General features: G+C 30.9%; 1 protein-coding gene across 1 annotated transcript in view; it reads right to left on the minus strand.

Annotated features, from left to right (window-relative positions):
• LOC107446398 (protein tyrosine phosphatase domain-containing protein 1-like) overlaps positions 1-18865 on the minus strand; it is a 100923-nt gene that overhangs the window by 57617 nt on the left and 24441 nt on the right. Inside the window, exon 2 of the mRNA XM_071184465.2 lies at positions 17047-17224. The gene's annotated coding sequence lies outside the window, so the exon portion shown is untranslated. The remainder of the gene's footprint in view (positions 1-17046; positions 17225-18865) is intronic.

The raw sequence follows: 18865 nt of genomic DNA on the forward strand, positions 1-18865 counted from the left end.
AATACCATACTATAATCGTAATACATAGTTTGAATACTGTACAGGGTGTTCCGTTACGATCATCCTTAATGTGTATTTTTAAAATCCTTGTCAGAAATGAAGTAAAAAAACTCAAAAGACACTTCTCGCTTGAATATTAATTTGTTAACTCCTAATGAGTATAATTGTTTTTTTGAGTGATTTTAATCGGGGATTCTAAAAATATGCAGTTAGAGCGGTGATTAGAGAACACCTTGCCTGTTATAGACGGTTAATTTCTGTCTAAAAAATTAGCTTAAAGTATTAAATAGTGGCATGTTTATACAGAGAAAGCGCTTTTGCGTCTCATTTTGTAACTTAAATTATTATTTTCACGTCGGTGGTTCCGAGTGTTAATCATTAAAATTGCTTTTTTGACGCTTGAAAAAACAACCACTAGTGAAAATAAAATTATGGAGAAATATTTATGGTACAAAAGAAGTAACTTTAGCTTTTGTTTGTCTAGCATATATTATCGTTTACATATTTTTTCTAGCAAATCAACATATTGTTGTTCTGTTACATTTTTAGAAAGCTATAAGTTTGCAATTCAAAATCAAAAGTATTCCTTTCAAAATATTGCATCAATCGAAAATAAATTAGAAAGCAAACACTTCTGTAACCCAGTGCAGAATTATCGACGAAATTTGCATAATTCGTTGTTTATTAATGCAGAGTTCTGCTTTCATATCAACAGTCTATTTGGTTTATGAGGAATAATAAATAATGAAATACACACGGTATTCGGAAAAAAATTTATCTTCCGAAAAAGAGATTCAAATGTTTTTTGAGTCTGTTCGGTTTATTATTCTAATGAAGCAAACTATGTATACAACCATAGCATAATCAAATAAGTAATTTAAAATATACTTAACATCAAATTTTTACACATTGTAACATATTTTAATAATTTCTTTGTAATAAATACAAGTAATAATATAAATTTACTTAAAAAAATATATAAATATAATTAAAAGAAAATTAAATAAAGTTGTGTGTTTACAGAGCAGCACTTCATCAGGGGACACACTGTCTGTAAACACACAGGAGCCTTTCTGTTGTTAGTGGCAAAGCCAAAACTAACAGTGCCCCGAGGCCCCTAATGAAAATTCAAGCATAAAGAATAATAATAATAATAATAATTACCACATTAAATAAATATCTACCATAATAACATTCATGAAAAACTTTGTAATAAAATCACCTTTACTGAAACAGATATACAAAACATTTAAAAGACATCAAAAAAACCGCCCCCAAAGCACATAAAAACAATTACAGTTAGTAAAAGTGAAGAAGAATTTCCTTATAAATTCCAAATCAGCTCAAAATTTATATTGTGCTGACACCTAGATAAAAAAAACAAATTAAAGAGCAATAGAATCCAAGTGCCGCCATCTATCTAAAAAATCCCAACAATTTTGAAAAAGAAAACATATTCCCAATAAATTTTGTAATAAATACATATTCGCGATTGCAACGCCATCTGGGGAGAAGACCGTTTCCATGTCTAGATCCTCCCCCCTTTCCCTCTCCTTTTCGCAGTTGTATAAGAATATAATACGACATATTCCCCTTTCTTAATATTTTTCATATTTAATTGTCAAAAATGTTTCACATTTTCACGATTTTTTTCCTTTAGATATATATTTAATGTATTTTTTAATTCCATATAGTTTCCTAACTTAAAAGTTTTTAATCTATATGAAACTCGATACAGAAACTAATGTACTTCTCCTATGACTCTCAGCACGCTAATGATGAAATCATGTGAAGTGGTGCTATAGGTTTAGAGTTCTGCTCAACACCATCTGTAGCCCATTTCTATCGTCAATTCTAAAGTAAACAAAAAAGAAAAACTTTGCCACACATCCCATCGGGGAAGGAAAAAAGTCGATAAGTTAGGCAAAGAATATTTTTTTACGGCAGGCTCTGAGCTTTTGTTCTTCATCTCGGAAGATACCGGAAGTGTTGCTCATTTACCGTTACCCAGTGGGCACCTCTGAACCTAAGTCACGTGGGCAAGCAGCATTACCGAAGCCACACTGCCACAGGTACCCGATTATAAGGTGGGCCACGTTCACACAACTAAGAACAACACAGAGGGAGAGCCTACATCCATGCCCTGAGCGGGATTCGAACCGCAGCCATTGGTTTTATAGTCAAGCACCGGGCCGGCCAGTCAAAGAATACAGAAAGGACAAATCTTAGAATGCGTAACTAACACGGGAAACTGGTCGGTACGGGATGCTAGAAAAACAACTTACGGGATGAGCAACATACTCGGATTTAACAGAGTATCATTTGTACTGAGATCCAGCGCATGAGCATAAAAACAAAGGGACTGTCGGGAGGTTCGTCACCTGTGTACCGGTTGTTTGGTTACTCTAAATAGATGGTTGGGTACGCTGTCATTTTATTATTCCTTTCTTTCCTTGTCAAAGTGTGCTAGCAGATTTAATCAACGTGAATGAAATTAATGTATTCTGAAATGAATAGCTTGATTAACAGCAAAGTACCGTTTATCAATAGTATAAAATGTGGAACAAACCAATAATGAATAAAAAGCGAAAACTTTTTCTTATTCTCACCAAACCCTGAAGTGATTGGGAGGGAGAAGGATGGAAACCAATATCAAGAACTTCTTCTGCATGCCCCTAAATATTCCTTTCCCTTATACACAAGGGTTATACCAAGCCTTGGAGGACTGGTTTACATAATGCCTATGGAAGCTAGCCTTCTTCGTCTATGTATATTCTTTGGTTTAAATACCACTACAATTTCGTAAACAACGACAAGATGATGGCAATGTGATTAGCCTTCACATTCCTGTTTCCTGAAAAAGTAGTAGTCGCCGATATGAAGCTGGGTGGAGTTCAAGCCGTCACTGGGGATCGAACCCCAATGCTTCAAAATGATAATTGAGCCACCCCATCTTAGATTATCGGACAAAAAAATTCGGAGATGCATATTTTAAAATAGAAATATTTTATACCCCTCCCTTTATTTTCAATCGGTATTAAAAATTTCTTTGTTTAGCCTGTCACTATTTAATTTAAAATACTTGTCATTTTACAATGTTGGGAAAGCCGATTCATTTGCCCGTTGTATAAAAGCGGCAAATTTAATAGTTTAAAATTTCCAGATTGTCTTATGAACTGGTTTGATTATCATTGAATTTTAGATGAAGTGAATATGATTCTAGTTTTATATGACTCAATTTATTCATTCCCTTTATAGTAAAAAGATTCCAACGCAGCACAATAAAAACCAATAAATAATGTTTCAACTATTTTTCCTGAATTTTCATAAATGTAAAGAGAGTTTTTGAACTTACGCAATCAGATTTGTGAATAGAGACGAAAAAAACAAAATGTATTAAAAGATAAAGTTTACGGACTATCTTCTAAGTTAACTATTGGGAAATATTATCAACATTGTGTTCAACATAACCAAATTCATTTCAACATAACATAACTAAACATAACTAACTCAACATAACTAAATTCATTCATTCGTGGTTCGTTTCAACAAAAACCCAATTTTAATCTGCCGTTTTTTTTTATTTATTTATCGAAATTCCGTTTTTGTGCCTTTCGCTATAACTTATTAAAATGCATAACACTATGAAATTTTAAGAAAATACAAGTCAGCATGGTGATTTTATACATACGTAAAATTTTTATTCATTGGATCAAACCTTATTCAGCGTTTTTTCCCTATTATTTACAACTTAAAGAAATTATTTTGATATTTTAATTTCTCAAGAACTATTCACCCGATTACGTTCAAACTTTTAAATGTGTTTCTAAAAACTACAGTAGTTTGAACTGAAGTAAAACTTTATGTCGGTTTTTAAAATAAACTATTGTTAAAAACAATTACAATGGTAACTTATATAAATATGAAGTATGAATTTAAATTACCGACCTTCCCTTAATAGGGCATACGGCATAATCCACAATTCAAGAAAGATTAAGTTTCACAACATAATTAGCAATGATACAAACAAACTACAACAATAGGCAATGATACAAGCAAATAAGTTACGCAATGATTCATTAATATCACAATAAACAACCACTAAAACTGGGTTGGCGCAACAGTGAAACTAAAACCATTTCAAATAAACCATAGAAAAGTAAAATCATGCAAGGGGATAAAACACCAGTATAAGACAACCAAGTTTAATAGATGATTTTAAAGATGAGAAAAAAAAAAGAGTTAAAAGGTGTTGAGATAGATAAATCTAAGAGAACAATAAAGTCAAGTAAATTGTAATATCAAAAGCCAAAAGGGCTTGTAAAATCAGAAGAAGTTAAAATCAAAAGGGCTTGTAAAATTTAAAATGGTTAAAGTCAACTAGAGAATTATTTAAGAATAAGAAAAGCCGAAAGGTCAAAATAAAACAATTAAAATCAAACAATAAATTAATGCTAAGAACAAGAAAAATGATTAAAATTCAAAATTAAAACAGCCTAAAAAGTATAAAACTAGAGTTAAAACAATCACAACATCTAAATAAAATCTGAGTAGACAATTAAAATTCAGCAGGTTGAAAGATGATAAAACGTGATAAAAACAGTGAGACACCCGAATAAAATGAGAAATTGGTAAAACCTAAGTGGGCAAGATAAATGATAAAGTGTCTGGAGCAGGCAGGTTCTAATGCTAGGTGATTATATTTGCCAGTACCTCTTCAAGCGTGGTCTTGATGATTGTTTTGATTTTATTCCTGCAGGTCAACTCTGCGTAACACTGATGTTGGCTTTTACCATCAAATTGATCTCCACGGAGTGTCTGGAAGTAGGCGCAGTCAAATACGAGGTGGTCTATTGTCTGTTCAATTTGGCAATAGTTATAGTTAGGAGTTTTGTTAAATAATCTGTTTCGGTGTTATAGATATGAAGTATTTATAACACCAAATAACCTTAATACTTCATATAAATATGAAGTATTTAATATATTAAGAAAATTAAACAAGCAATCTTCTACTCACTTAAACGTGGCACTTAAAATTTATTTCTTTGGTTGAAACAAATTGTATTCTACAAGATGCAAGATCAGTTGTAAGCTTTCAAGCTTTAAGTCAATAAGTTAACCAAGTCATTTCAGCCACATCCCGTCGTCAGTTAAGGGGTCGTAGAGTTAAAGCTCCAGGGTTTCATGGCCAACACCATGGCTATAACATTGTGTATAAACCACCTTTATTTCCCTGACAAACTGGTACCCATCGTAACTGTTGGCTACATCAGCTGGTGAGCTTCAAACCGCCACTAAAGATCGAACCCTGGTCCCACACAATAACAAGTCAGTGCTTTTAACCACTGAACAATCGAGGTCTTCAAGCAATTAAGCTTTTATAATAAAATCGATTATTACAGAGAGATCGTAAGTCGCATTTTTTTACGAAACTGAGTTAGCAGTTTTGCAAATTAACAGAGAAAATTCGATTGGGGTAGAAAACATATGTAGAGTCACATTGCATCTAAATACTTCATTCGATGTGCACAAAAGAAAAGACACTGTCGTTAGAGTCGTTCATTTTTAATCTTCAACTTTAATCTCTCTCCATCTAAAAAGAAAAATCGTAGGCAACTGTTTTTGGTGTTCAGAAGAAAAGTTTGCAGGAAGGTATAAAAATAAACGTAATGTTGGATGATTAATTTGAAAATTATTACCTGTTAAACACGTAGTAAACATGCAGACCACTCTGCAGCTCGCAAAATTGCAGCAACAGATTTGGCTAGCAGGGAGAACCATTTTTATTTATGAAATCAATGCGAGACTCTCAAATTTTCAATTCATTTAAAAGATATTTCAATTATTAAATTAAATTATTATTGCGGCACAAAAACGATAAGACTTAAAAGCTTGAAATAATGAATAGGATCAAAAACATGTAGGAAGTAGCACGGATTAAAAACAAATTTAACAAATTATAATTAACTACAGAATAATTGACTGTGACTCTTGTTGTAAGAAATATGCGAAGCTGTTCTGTTTGAAGTACAGAAAACAGCATTTTTATTTGTGATTTGAACATATTTTTTTTTTTCGAAACTCTATTGAAAGTTACTGTAATTTTAAGTGCTTTTTTTGCTGAATTTTCTTACTTTTTTGTTTTAATTGATAGCCCGTTCTATTTACCCATTCTTATAAGAACTTTTATTTTCATCTCTTTGAATTTTTATTTTATAAGCCGACGCTTGTGTTTATATTGAAAGTAATAAAAAAAAAAGAAGGTAAGAGAGATTAAATGTATCTAAATATAAATCTTAACATACACATTGTTTATTAAAAAAAACAAATTATTTAGGAGCATTAAAAACCGTGATTGAACTGTTATAATGATAATATAAGGTTAAGGAGTAAAATTGCATCTCAATTATTCAGGGCCCGCGCTAAGGATTTCAAATTTAGTCCAATATCAAAAGTATTCACCAATTTTCGACAGTGCAAATCTTAACCCATTCTTTATAAATATATTTTTTGCACCATAAAAAATCATTCGCCAATACTTTAGCCAAAATACAATTTTATTCGTTAAATTTACGATTTTATCGCATTTGGCGAGGTGGTGAATGCTTAACGCGGACACTGACTTCTAATTATGCCACACATTCTGTATTCCTAAGTTCATATTTTATTTTTAAGTATAGTTAATTATTTTTCAAATCCCGATAATTATTCATTTCGTTACGATTAACAATACGATTGTACATGAAATAATAATAATCTATTTTAGGAACCAAATCTTTTTTTTTTTTTTTTAAGAAATTTTTTTACTTAAAAGAAAAATCAGTGAGGTATAAAAATCAGAGTAGAGACACCTAGTAATTTATAAAATCCCGATGGCTAAAATAAATTTATTAACTTCCTGTAACTAAAATTTTTCTTACCTCTAACTTTAAGATTACTGGTTACATAAAAGGTACGAACTGCAAATGGGCGTGTGGGGGGGGGTATGGGACAAAATTGTATATAAATTGAATGGTACAATGAAGTAAGATTTAATCAAGGAATTACTTTTTTACTTACAGCTAGTACAGTTGGAAAATTTATCTAAATTTGTTGTGTTAAATTTATCTAAAAAATAAATACTTATTAATGAATCCTAAAACGTTATAAGAGTAGCGTCTTTACTCAAAAAACCGATTTGATTAATCTTAATTTGTTGACATTTAAAGTAAACAATACGTTTCCAACTGTTGAAAAGTCATTGTTTACTTCTCAAAGAATAGGTAAAACGACAATAATTAAGTACACGTTCCGAAAACAAACAATTGTTATGCTAAATGAATTCTTGTAAAACTTCGGAGCTAATGGATCTCAAGGACACATTTGGCTACTGAAGCGTTAAGAAGTGGTTTAAATCAATGATGTGGACAACTTCAGTTTTTCTCATTAGTATTTTTCTTCTTTTTGAATAGACATTTGAAACTCCAACCATGAATTTATCGATTAAGCCTTAAGTTTATTTTCCCTTGTTAGAAAGTTTAGTGTTTTTAAGCAGTTCCGATGTCCATAAACACCATAAATGGAAATGAATCGTACCTCTGTAAAGCACAAGAATACCTCTGTAAAGCACAAGAATACCTCTGTAAAGCATAAGACCATTGCCCTTCAATAAAATTCGTGACGTAGCGTGGGTATATCGATCCTTATTGGTTGTTGAAACGTGGCATTTGTTTACGTTTCTAGTAAGCCAATCAAATACCAACTCTCTTAAGTGACACATTCTATATTCTTGCATAAAGATTTTTTCCTGAAGATGTAAATTCTTTCATTGCATATTTCTTACTTAACACAAAGACAGGCACGAAGCCACGTGGAACATAAACTAATTATGCATCGCAGTTGCCAGATACACAAAACAGAAATATATCATGGCCACAATAAAATATATAAACAAATAAGTAAAAGATGTAAACGAGAAAGAATTATATTTCAACAAATTCGATGTGCGATACTGGGCTGTATATAATCAACTTCACGTTACTTTCTGACTTATGTGGAGAAACTTAGCTCAACTTTAACACACAATTTTGTTTATAAACAATCAGCTGGAGCTGATGTCATAGGTTATATGTGTGGGTATTGTGATCTTCTTGAAGTGCAAGTACCCAATTTACAATTTAAAAAAAAAAACATTTAGAGAAATATGGCAAGATTTTGAGTCGCTCTTATAAATCTCCACTCTTATAAATGCATGCTAATGCGAACCTTACAATTGAAAAATTAATTTTCGACAACTTAAATCATTAATATACGAAGGAATTAATAATTTAATTGTAAGGTTCGCATTAGTCTACATTTATCAAAGTGGAGAAAAGTTTAACTTTTGTATTAAAAATGTGGCAACATATTCGATACGTAAATAGAACGCTTCGCTTTGATATATTTGTCGCTGTTCATAATTGTTATAATAAGTTTTTCTTCTTCTTTCCACCCTCTATTTTTTTTCTAAAGCGAAGACGATAATTTTTGTAGCGATATAGAAATAGAAATTGATACCATAAAAAATTAATTCGTTTTCGTGTTCTTTTCATGTATTTAGCATTTTAGTTTTTTTTTCTTAAGCGTTGTAGCTATATAATATATAAAATAGGAATTTAATTGTTTTTGAAGGAACGATCACACTTACCGTGGATCTCTTTGGTTTTTCTATTCTTTATTTTAACAGTTTTTATTAAATGTAATTAGTTATTTTCAGAAAGGGTCAGTTTGCAGGTAAGCACTTAGATTTTAATATTGAAGTTTCATGATTTGCTTTCATAGTAATTGTTGTTCTAAAGTATTCGTTGACTTCTTAAAAACCCGATTACTGACATGGCAGAACCGTCTTCCAAAAAACTTTGTATTTTGTCAAGGAAAAAGATATTAAGAGATTCTCAAAGAAGAAGAAGGGCTCAAGAAACGTCTGTGGAATGTCAAAGAAGGATGGAACATGACCGAATTTCGACAAGCAATTCTAGAGCCCAAGAAGTATCAGAGAAACGCCAAAGAAGATTAGAAGAGGTTCGTGTCTCTACTAGCAGTGCTAGGGCCCAAGAAACATAGCGTGGCGGACAGCTGGCTGCCTTAGGCGGCTAGTATTTAATAAAAACATTGAATATCTATTTTTATTTTATTTAATTGAGGCGTTGTAGTGTGCGACCGCGCATATCATATTAATGTCTTCAGATTATCATTACGGATCAATCCTACAGAGACTCGAATCGCATTGCTCATCCAGCATCCAGCAAGTTGATAGGAAGGAGTAGCATTCCATTCGCCTGAAAGAGGATTTTCCTGACCTAACAGATGAACTGCTAATTTTTTGGTTTCTTTCAGTAGTCAGTGAATTCACATAAAAATTCCTGAGGAAGTGTGCATGTTTGGAACAAAGAATATACAAGTATAAGTGGCAGATAGATGTTTAGATGTTACACGAACTGTGTAATTTGCTCATTTCCTTGATTGTGGGTTATGCTGCAGTTTCATTTTCCTAAAGAAGGCAGAATTTTATTTCCTGATATGTCATTAGAATGTAGTTTATCTTAGTTGTGTTTACACTGGTTAAATAAATTGGTCTGGTGCCTGTTAAAAACCTTCTAAAGCTGCTTTTTTTTTTTTTTTTTTTTTTTTTTTTGTAGTTGGTGCAGAGGTAGGCTTTGGAGCCTCGATGAATATAGCATGTAACCAGTGGAGTATACCTAAGCCTCCTACCACAACCTTACCAAATATTATCTAAGCGCGTGAAACGAGCAGTGTTCGGAAAAGTTTAAATCAAAAGGGAGCTGAAACAAAACTGACGAATTAAATGATAATGAATCCTATGGGTTTAAACTGAATTTTCATCCTATGAGTATAAACTGCATGGGACTAGTATAAGTTCTATATTCAATTTAAGGTTGTTTTTTTTTTAATACAGACACTTTTTTTTAGAATTTAAGTTCGAGTTTAATAAGAAGTGAAGAATTTTATTCTATCCGCGTGCTTTTAAATTACCATAAACCTCAGATTTGATAAAAACTACAGAACTGTAGTTTCTTTATCCCTAATGAGCTTGGCAATTATTAGTAAGAGACAGTTTTTACGATAATTTAGAATTATTTCCTCTTTAAAATATAAAAGTGTTTATTTTATTTTTAATTTAAAAAAATTGATTTTACTTGAAACATTTATGTTAGTATTTTGATTTTAAAAAGAGACATTATAATTACAGATAGATGTAAGGATAGGGAATTATTCATAGGAAATTATTCATTTACATTTTCATCTAAAGTAAAAAATTAGCCTTCAGTTCTGATTAATAATAGTTTCTGATTTATTAAAGAAAAAAGTAAGTTTATTTTTAAAGAAAGGAGTAAGAAGAAAACTATGAAAAATATTAAAATTTTAAAAAGAACAAAATTTTGAAACTTTACGGATAAAAATCATCCAGAAACAATTATAATCTAATCAGGTTTGTTACTAATCTGGGGAAAAAACTGAAAGTAAAAACAATTCATTTCTACCATTTCGCACACAAAAAATTGCCACCGTTTTAACAAACCGTGACTACAACTACCAATTGAAAGTTATAATGTATGTATTTACTCATTAAAGACACATATTACAGTTGATAATATTAAGTCGTAGTTATGATTAGTTCAGATACGGTTTTTAAAAAAATATTAAGATTAAAATGAAAGGCTGTAACTAACACGCGTTTATCTTTACCGAATCAAAGCAACTCTATTTAATTTTCGAATTTCCGCTTAACTTATAGCTCAAAATAATATAGCTTATTGTTACTTTAAATTAAATTACTCAATTGAAATTAAAACTAAAATATCTAAACGTCAGCGCAACTACAGTTCAACCACGGACAGTATAAATCCGGACAGTTTAAATAAATTCAAATGCCATAAACAACTCGGAAAGGAGGAAAAATTGTGCAGTTGATTTAAACTAAGGTGAAAAACATACTTAGTTAACGTTTCTAACGGCTAATTAATTTGACTGTTACAGTCTTTAGTTCAAGAGAAAATTACTTCGTTGTGAAATCGCCAATTTGGTGAGATTTTTTTCATTTAGAAAAAAAATTATTAAAACTTACTAAAAATTCACAATTGGTGCATATTTTTATAAACCTAAACAACAAGGTGTGGAGTAAATTTTCGAATATAATTTTCGAATATATCTTGATGATGAATTTTCGAATAGACAGCACAGATTGCATTGACTAGAGATACACATAATTTGATCTATCAGCCATGAGTTAAGCGAATTTAAACAGTTATAAAAATAATATATAATATGCTAAAAAGCATTATTTTACATCGCCGAAAATCTTTTGAAGAACAGTTTTAACCCATTTTCAGCCAAAGATGCAAAAACGCAAGATTTCAATAAGTAGTTCTACATTACGACGTATATTTTTCTAAAATTTTATTTTTCCGCTATTTTCAAGGGTTTGGAACAAATTTATAAAATATTAGTAATTCAATTGAAATAAATACTTCCCGTTGAAAAACTTCTAAACTACACTAGTTTTTTAAAAAACTTATTGAAAAACTCGCCATTTAGAAAAACTATAACTATTCTTTATAAGATTAATAATATTATTTTAGGATGAATTAAAGCTGCGTGTTCTGTAAATGAAAAAAATTGCCTAGAGTTCAAATAAATAATTTGTGAATTAATTTGGCTAATGGTGCATAAGTGCAACATTTTGTTTCTTAAGATATTTTTCATGAACGAGACATTTTTATATCTTGAATTTAAACATTCATAATGTTACCTAAATGCACCATTTTGTTTCCGAAATAAAATATTTTTCATTTATGAGACATTTTTATATCTTGATGAATGCAATTCAAACATTCCTAACGTTTCATATATGCACCATTTTACTTCTTAAATAAAATATTTTTCATGAACGACACATTTTTATATCTTAATGAATGTAATTTAAACATTCATAATGTTACATAAATGCACCATTTCGTTTTCTAAATAAAATATTTTTCATGCATTAGACATTTTTATATCTTGATTAATGCAATTTCATAATATTGCATAAATGCACCATTTTGTTTCTTAAATAAAATTTTTTTCATGCATGTGACATTTTTATTTCTTAATGAAAGCAATTTAAATACTCATAATGTTGCATAAATGCACCATTTTGTTTCTTGAATAAAATATTTTTTATGAACGAGACATTTTTATATCTTGATGAATGTAATTTAAACATTCATAATGTTGCATAAATGCACCATTTTGTTTCTTAAATAAAATATTTTTCATGAACGAGACATTTTTATATCTTAATGAATGCAATTTAAACATTCATAATGTTGCATAAATCCACCATTTTGTTTCTTAAATAAAATATTTTTCATGAACTAGACATTTTTATATCTTAATGAATGCAATTTAAACACTCATAATGTTGCCTAAATGCACCATTTTGTTTCCGAAATAAAATATTTTTCATGTATGAGACATTTTTATATTTTGATGAATGCTATTTAAACATTCATAATGTTGCCTAAATGCACCATTTTGTTTCCTAAATAAAATATTTTTCATACACGAGACATTTTTATACCTCAATGTAAAAATTCTTCCATGAAATAGTCTTACCACATCTTATGAAATTTCAAAAAAATGCAAAATCATAAATAGAAAAAATTCATGCTAAAAAAATATAAAAAAATAAAAATACAGGTAATTTTTTTTTACTGTAAAAATTACAGGAATAGAAAAGACATTGAACGAATGACTAGCCTTGAATACCTGAAAATTCTTCAGGATTGTAGCGGCACTTCACCGCTATATCATTTATAAAAAAAAAGGTTATAGCTTTTCAAGATCACTAGGCTCAACCATTGAAGCGTAAAAATCGGTTACATCACTCATTCTACCCCTCTCAATCTGCCCTTGGTTGCTGAAACGTGCTCAGTGTCGTCAGATAACCCCCTTTTTTATTAATGTGCCCTTCTAACTATTTGTTCGATTTGATAGAAAAGAAATCGGAACGAAGTTGTTTTTTGAAGTCTTTTTCTACATGCTTGGGGTACTTCTGCTGCTATTCGAACAATCATTGAAGCAATATATAGAAGAAGAGTATATTAATACGTAATCAGAATGTTGAAACAATGCAGATGGAAATCACAAAATTATTCATACCCCCTACTTCTAGTATTTAAATTTTTTATTCATTTTTACATTGTAAGTGACCTTTTTATTATATTTAATTACTTATTTAAACTAGCGATTATTGAAGCAATATATAGAGAAGAGATTATTGATATGCAATTCATATATTGAAAATGTTTTAAAAAAAATGCTGATGGAATTCTCAAAATTAAATAAAAAAATTCCCCTATCAGTAGGAAATACTATTTTAAGAGTAGCAGAGTAGTATTTTATTTAGCTAATAATTTAAATGAAAGATTTTCGAAACGAAATATTGAGACTATATTATTAATAAATAATACACTTATTGTAAAATGTTAAAGCAATGCTGGTGGAATTCAAAAAAATCATTCATTCCCTTTCATAGATTGTAAATATGTATCCAACTGTTTCATATTTTTTACTCGTTATGAGATGTGTTAGCAATATTCGTAAATTTAATTTACTAGGCTTTTAAAGTTTTGTTATTAAAAATTAAGAACGATATTGATCATTACAATAACTATAATTATTGGGTTGTTCGGAAAGTAATTTCGTTTTTTTTTTGGGGGGGGGGGGGAAATGAAAGACAATTTTCGCATAATGAATAAATATTTTAATAAATTATTTATTGGCCATCCTGGTCCAACACCTTTTGCCATCTTTCTGGTAGTAGCATGATACCACGCTCATGAAATTTTTGGTCTTTGCTGGCAAAAAAAACTGATTCAGGTGATTTTTGACCTCTCCATTTCAAGTAAAGGTTTTGCAGTCCAAAAAATTTTTTAGTGACCGGAACAAATAATATTCCGAAGGCGCCAGATCTGGAGAATACGGTGGGTGTGGCAGTGTATCCCATTCAAGCTGTAAAAGATTTCAGCGAGTGACCAAACTTGAATGAGGTCTCGCATAATATTGGTGGAACACTATACCTTTTCTGTTGAAGAGCATCATTCAGTTTGTCCAGCTGACGACACCTGACGATGACTATCACCTTTTTTTGATGGATATCAAATGCTTTGAGCCGGTTAATGTTTTTTGCTTCATGATCTCTTGCTTTTGACATTGTTATAGACAACCCAATTTTCGTCCCCAGTAATGATACTCTTCAAAAATGGATCATTTTCGCGACATTTGAGAAGCGAATCATAGAAGTCAACGCGACGACACAAGTTTCTCTCCGTGAGAACATGGGGAACCCATACATCGAGCTTCGAGGTTAAACCCAGGCCTTTCAAGTGGTCAGCATGAACATTCGATAGATTTAACCTCTCACCGATCTCACGTGTTGTTATTCGCCGATTTGCATCAACTAATGCCTTTATCGCGTCTTTATCAGCTTCAGCTGGCCTTCCAGAACGTGGTGCATCTTCGACATCAAAATTCCCGGATCGAAATTGTGCAAACCAATTCTGGCACTTGCGTACTGTCAACACGTCTTATTCATACACATCGGTAAATTTCTTTCTGGCATGAACAGCATTTTTACCTTTTCTATAGTAAAAAAGTAAAATATGACGAAAATGCTGTTTATTGCTCTCCGTATTTAAAAGGGCATCAACCAAAAACTACTGTGTAGAATTGATTGAACTTTTTCACACACAAGCCTTGCTATATCAGCTCTCGAAACATATCATGATAATCTGGCTTAAGTGTGAAGTAGGGTTCGAAAAAATACAATTAAATCCTCTGTCGGAGAAACGAAATTACTTTCCGAACAACCCGATATTATAGATTGTCAACGAGTTATAATGCTAAAAATAAATGTAATTAATCATTATTTATTGTGGTAAATAACAATCTTAATCCTTATACCAATAATAATCTTTAGTTATATTTTCATTGTTATAATTTAAAACTTCGACACAATTTGTTTCTTAATCAATATTAATAACAACTTTTTGGCAATCATTATTTTATTTGCATATTTATATTTACAATAATCCTTATTGAGATTAAAAATGTAATGCACATTAAATAATTATTTTTAATAACGATTTACATAAATTTGTACATTAATGTACTACGTTAAATAGCAATAGTGATCTGTATGTAATAATTTTTAACTCCCATTACATTAGTGCCCATTTAATTTTTTACCCATTTATTTGTTTTTAATTTTCTTACATAAATGCTTAACATGTTTACATATTTCTTTATGTTTTGGGTATTTTTAATATTACATTTATATGACTTGACAGTTTACATTCAACACATTTTTTAAATGATCTCTTCATCTCCACATTCGCAAAACATTGCTCGAATCATATCTTTATGTTCTCTAAATTACACAAAATTGAATCTTAAAATTGTTTTAAAATAACGTCGTCAACAAACACTAAGATTTTTTTTATAGAATATTCAGTATTTTTACTATTTCCACACGTGAAAGTATTATTGAATATTTTTACAATTGAATTTCAAAAAAAAACATTTTTGAATGTAAATGCAAAACATGAAACATATTTTACATTGATTGTCTTATGTTTGATACAATGTAATATATTTTTAAAACATGAGTGAACTTTCTTTAGCATACAGTTCACAGACCTTTTAGAGTTGTTTGTAGATAAGTTTTCGTACGTTCACAAAATCTACAATATTAGGATCGATATTTGGTAATTTTGACTGCTTACCTAGAGCATTTTCATGCAGGTCGTGCGGTAATCACCTTCTTTAAAAGTGTTAAAATCTTTGTCGTGAACATTGATATAAATGTATTCACATTAGGTTTCACAAATTAATATTTAAGCTAGAAAAACACAAAAACGATATCGATAAATGTTGAAACACGGAGGAAGATTGGAATAAAAACATTAAAACCTGTTCAAATTACCGGGAGAAACCGAAGTTGAAAGGTAATTATTAAAAACACTTTAAAGTTTCATCTGGCAATAAAACAGGTTTACATCTTTTTAGTCTTGAATTCCACAGTTCTGAAATCGTTAGACATTAGGATGACGTCATAAATCTCAGAAAGGAAATTTGTGTCGTCATCGCGTATTTGATTACGCAATCTAAAGCCAGATAAAATGCTAAAATTCCAATATTTGAAAATTTCTTTTCCTTCCTTTTTTGCAATATTACTGATTTTATAACCGTCGTTGTACAGCCGACCAAATTTTGGGTTTGCGACGACTAATGTACAACTCCGTAACCTTGCAATTTGAAATCCAATCCAAAAGACAAGGGAACTTCTGGATCAAGTATTGGGAGAAATTTGTCTTCGAGGAGGACTTTTTGATGGAACTAGCCCGCATTTGTTTGACGTGGAAAGGAAAACCACGAAAACCTACAGTAAGCCTGACAACGCTGCTCTAACCCATGATCCGTCTACCACTAGAGATATTTTAATATAATAAGGACATGTTTAATATTATTAATAAGGATATATTAGTAAAAAGGATATTCTTCGTCAGCACTATGGTCGGTGGGAGCCGGGTGCGGAATTCGTATCAAGCAGCCATCACTGGGATTCGAACCCGGTTCACCTGATTAATATTACTGATTGCAAACGAAAACAAAATATCGAGATGTTAACATTTTTTGTTTCTCTTGCTTAAATATTGTTTTGGAAACCCAAATTTATGCACTTTTTTATTTCAACTCTAACAAGGATTCAAAAAAAGGTCATTGATAGCCACTCCGTATTGCACATTAAAATATCTTTTTAAGATAATGACAAAATTACATTTTAATTCCTTAAGAAAATAATATTGCGAACAAAGAAGTATTTTAAGTTAGTAACTAATATAAAAGTGTAAAAATTGGAAGATATCTACTATTAAAATTTCAGAGTGCTATTTCAGACATAGAAATAAATTGATCAGAATTTTTTATTCTCAGTTAGGAAGGAAAATATTTAGGAGTACATACCTGTAGCATTTATCCGGTAGGTTCATCGAAAGCATAAATGATCTTCAATAAATTATACTCATGTGTTTCAGAATATTTTGTCAAAGTTATATTTCACAAATCTATTAAACTTATTTTTATCTTTTCCTTTCTTCTCACATTGCACAAGTTCAAGGAATTCTGTGAATCACATTTTTATCTGCAAAAAATAATGTCTGTTGAAATGTTGAAGTAATAAAACATCAAACATTTAAAAAAATTCAAACATTTTATTTCATTTTATAACAATCGTTGAACAGCCGTCCCATTTGACTACTATTGTTCAACTCTGTAGCCTTGTAATTTTAAACCCAATCCAGGAAACAAGGGAACTCCTGGATCAAGTATTGATAGAAATTTGCCTTCTTGGAGGACTTTTGGATGGAACTAACCCGCATTTGCGTTACACGGAGAGGAAGACCACGAGAGCCTCCCGCGGTTGGCCTGACAGCAAGGGAGTTCTAACCCATGATCCGTTTACCACAGAGGATATTTTACGTCAGTACTGTGGTCGGTGCAAGCTAGATGCGGAATTCGTATCGATCAGTCATCGCTGGGATTCGAACCTAGTTCACCTCATTGGAAGGCGAACGCTCAATCCCCTAAGCCATCACGGCTCAGTTCAAGCATTATTTAAAACGTTTTTATTACATTAAAGCAAAGTTAAGAAACTACATTATTTCTTAAGAATACTTGAAGGCTCCATATTTCACTCGCAATCGGAAGGAAAAAACGAGTATTTACGAGGATTTGTGATATTTTCGAGTTCTTAGCAGTAATTAAAAAAGGAGTATATTACACGTTTTTAATAAATAATTATTTTTCATTCGTTAACTCTAATAAACTCAAAGATCAACGGGAACATGGTAGAATGTGTTGGATAAACACTATTAGCATGAACGGGCTAGATACGCGGAAATTAGAGTTTCTAAAGTAATACAAAACCACGTGTTTATTTTGTTTATAGTTATGCTTTAAAAACACGGAGAAACATAAAAGAAAGTTTTCACTCTCGTTCTATAGCAGTCTTTCCCAAACTTATGGCTTTTATGTAGCCTTTCTAAATTTTTCTTAACGCTATGTACCACTAATAAATAAAACTAGTGGGCTGCGCCCCCTGCTCGCTGACGCTCACCAACCCCCGAAAATTGCTATGCAATCTTATATGGTTTGCTTCGCAAACAAAGCTCGCTTCGCTCGCTACTAACTTAGGTACATTACAAATGCACAAAATTCTAAGAATTCAAATCCATATAACAACTTTTTTTTTTAAAAAAAAATTACATCTTTTTAGTAAATACTAAGTCATTAAAATAAATTCGTGATATAAATCAAAAATCGTCAAATAAATTCGTAATATATAAATTCGCGAAAAAAAACACTTTCGACAAAATACTAAAATAGAGATCTATCGACAAAGACCACTCACTTCTGCCTAGCTTAATAGTATGAGATTGCCTCTCTCTGGTTATTTCAGTTTCCGTTTCTAAAAGTGCTATGTGTTGAGCCACTGCAGCTAGATTTGGCATGTGACATTTTTAACGGCAATCATTGGTCGATTTTCTAACGTTGCCATTCGGGGAAATGTAATGAGGCTTTTTTTGTCGCCGTGTAAGAGAAATATATATATAGATGAAGGCATTTTACAAAAAAAATTGCACAAAAATTAAAAATCACAGCTGGCTGTTGACACCACTAATTATTAACTGTTAAATCTGCAAAAAATAGGCAATAGAAAAATATGTAATCGTAAATTTTAATGGCTAGCTTTGTTTTTAAATAAAAGTTTTTGAAATTTTCG

The sequence above is a fragment of the Parasteatoda tepidariorum genome, chromosome 10, assembly GCF_982258835.1.
Source record: "Parasteatoda tepidariorum strain Cologne lab strain chromosome 10, Ptep-v5.0, whole genome shotgun sequence".
NCBI lineage: Eukaryota > Metazoa > Arthropoda > Arachnida > Araneae > Theridiidae > Parasteatoda > Parasteatoda tepidariorum.